This window comes from Sprattus sprattus, assembly GCF_963457725.1.
Source record: "Sprattus sprattus genome assembly, chromosome: 9".
Taxonomy (NCBI): Eukaryota; Metazoa; Chordata; class Actinopteri; order Clupeiformes; family Clupeidae; genus Sprattus; species Sprattus sprattus.
Genome location: NC_137928.1, coordinates 6,809,170 through 6,812,942, shown reverse-complemented (window position 1 = coordinate 6,812,942; position 3,773 = coordinate 6,809,170).

The window sequence follows — 3,773 nt, the reverse complement described above, 5'->3', positions numbered from 1 at the left end:
AAGAAAAGGAGAAGAAGAAAAGAAAAAGAAGAGGAGGAGTAAAAATAAAGATGAAGATGAAAAGGAGCTTGCTCTAATCAACTCCAGCAACAGGCCATGGCACACACACACACACACACGCGCGCGCGCCGCACGCGCACACACACACACACATACACACACACGCGCGCGCGCCGCACGCGCACACACACACACACATACACACACACGCGCGCGCGCCGCACGCGCACACACACACACACATACACACACACGCGCGCGCGCCGCACGCGCACACACACACACACATACACACACACGCGCACACACACACACACACACACACACACGCGCGCGCCGCACGCGCACACACACACGCACACACACACGCACGCACGCACGCACGCACGCACGCACGCACGCACGCACGCACGCACTCACACACACACACACACACACACACACACACACACACACACACACACACACACACACACACACACACACACACACACTCACACACACACTCACACACACACACACACACACACACACACCACTGCCACCGTGTTCAGTGCATGTCCAGTCATCTCATCAGACCTGGTCACCAGAGCGACAAGCAGTGGAACCCCTTCTCCTCACCCAATCACGCGCCCTCGCACAGGCCCCTCTGGCCTCGGAGCGACGCGATTGGGCGAGTGCTGAAACTCTCCCGCACGGGCCTGATTGAAATGCCAGCGGACATGAATATTCAGCGCGCCTCATCAGGGATGCACGGGGCGTCTCTCCCCTCCTGTTGTCGTCAGCTCACCTGGGACCGGGGCCGAGGGGGGAGGGCTGGAGGCTGTGGCCCAGACGAGGAGCCTCCACACTGGGCCAAGGTGGGACGGACGCTGGGGACCCACGAGGTGGGTTGGGGTGCCATGGGGGAGCAGGGGGTGGGGGCGGGGTGGGGTTGCGGGAGGGGAGGTAGGGGTCAGCAGGGAGATTTTGGAGATGCAGGGAAGGGGTGAAGGTGGAGAGGTTCTGGGGTAATTGGACCAAGGGGAGGTTAGCCAGACACAAAAGATGCATATCAAAACACACACACACACACACAGATGCACATGGATGCACACACACACACATACACACACACACATACACACACACACACACACACACACACACACACACACACACTTGCACATGCACAGACACACTCGCTAACACACAAAAACACAGATACACACATGATAACACACACCTATGTACAGACGCGCATACATACAGAACCATACATCTCCATGCACCAACCTATACACACATTCACACAAACAAGTGTATGCATATGTGTTGCATGTACAAAACAACACATAAAATCTCTCTCTTTCTTTCGCTCTCTGGCTCTCTCACGCTCTCACACTCTTATTTTCACACACACACCTTCACATTTGCACATTAGTGAGAGAGAAGTGGACGGGGCAAATGAATGTGGAGGTGGTAATGACTTTTTGGACTGGCAGACAGAGTGAAAGGTGAGGGCTATGTACCGGACAGCAGTGGGTCAGCAGTGCATATGGAATGAGAGAGAGAGAGAAGGAGAGAGATGGACAGATAGAAGGAGAGAGATGGACAGATAGAAGGAGAGAGGGGAAAAGGGAGACAGAGAAAGACAGATGAAGAGAGAGAAAGATCGGGAGAGTGAAGAGAGAGGAAGACAAAGAAAGAAGAAAGAACAAATTGGAGGGGAAAGGATGGATGGAGAGGTGGATAGAGTGAGAGAGGTGATGTTGAAGTTGGCTTTAAATGCATAATCCTGTGTTATTATTAATAATAATAATAATAATAATAATAATAATAATAATACAATTTTAAAATGAAGAAGAAACAAGAAACAATTGGAACAAATAAGCATGTATAAATTAGTGCTTAGTTATTATACTCCATAGGCCAAAAAAAGGCTTCAGTTCATTTTACATGAATACAATAAGACATTAATGTATAGTTTTTATATGAATCTTTCTTCTTTCACTGAACTCACTCATACTGTGTGTAAGACACATGTGGACTGTTCCCAGTCAGAGTGTATCAGTGTACAGCTGTCGGCTGCTACTACTGCGGGCCTGACTAATGTACTTTTGGCTGAGAGGACTACATGCATCTGTCCTGTCTGAAGCTTAACCACATTAGTAGTCATGTGTATCCTCTTCCTCAGGTTCCCAGGTGTTTGGGCTGAAAGGATACATACAATATAGGTAGGAATAGCATAAATATATATATATATATATATAAATATAAAGAGTGCAACAAAGCGCTGTGGAATATATTAAAGTACTTATATATATACAGTATATATATTTACATACAATATATACAGCAACAACACACAGCATAACAGAATATACAGTATATATATAATTATATACAATATATGTAACAACAGTACACATACTGGTCATTAGCAGGAGCAAGTCGCAATATTTAATAACCAGCCCTTCAGCCCACGCATCAATGTATTTATTTTGCGTTGATTTTAATAACAAGAGCACACTACACATCATGTAGGTGCGACTACGGTGGTCTGTAGTCACTCATGACTACATCTCCCCCTTTTAGTTGTTAGAGCCTCAATGCTTCAACTGCTGTTTACCTTGCTTCACATCTATGAATATATATATTACCAACATGTCTACCCTAATCCTAACCCTGTATACCAACATGTCTACCCTAATCCTAACCCTGTACACCAACACTACTACCCTGATCCTAACCCTGTATACCAAGATGTCTACCCTAATCCTAACCCTGTACACCAACACTACTACCCTAATCCTAACCCTGTATATACCAACACTACTACCCTGATCATAACTCTGTATACCAACACTACTACCCTGATCCTAACTCTGTATACCAACACTACTACCCTAATCCTAACTCTGTATACCAACACTACTACCCTAATCCTAACCCTGTATACCAACATTACTACCCTGATCCTAACCCTGTATACCAACACTACTACCCTAATCCTAACCCTGTATACCAACACTACTACCCTTATCCTAACCCTGTATACCAACACTACTACCCTGATCCTAACTCTGTATACCAACACTACTACCCTGATCCTAAATCTGTATACCAACACTACTACCCTAATCCTAACTCTGTATACCAACACTACTACCTTTATCCTAACCCTGTATACCAACACTACTACCCTGATCCTAACTCTGTATACCAACACTACTACCCTAATCCTAACCCTGCATACCAACACTACTATCCTAATCCTAACCCTGTATACCAACACTACTACCTTTATCCTAACCCTGTATACCAACACTACTAACCTAATCCTAACCCTGTATACCAACATGTCTACCCTAATCCTAACCCTGTACACCAACACTACTACCCTAATCCTAACCCTGTATACCAACACTACTACCCTGCTCCTAACCCTGTATACCAACACTACTACCCCAATCCTAACCCTGTATACCAACACTCAGCTTCACATCTTTAAATACTGTACTAATACCCATACATCACAATGTAATCCCCATACGTGATGCACATTATTGTTGTTTGCACTACCACACACCCTTGCCCATCATTATATGTCTTTGACATAATCTTTATATCGCTTGTATATTGCAAATTGTCTGTACAATTGTCTGTACAAATTTCTTGTGTTTGCTAAAATTCTTATTGTTAATACAAAAATCGTGTGTGTACTAAGATACTTAATGTTAATTTAAAAAATCTTGTGTGTACTAACATAGTTAATGTTAATAAGTAAATCT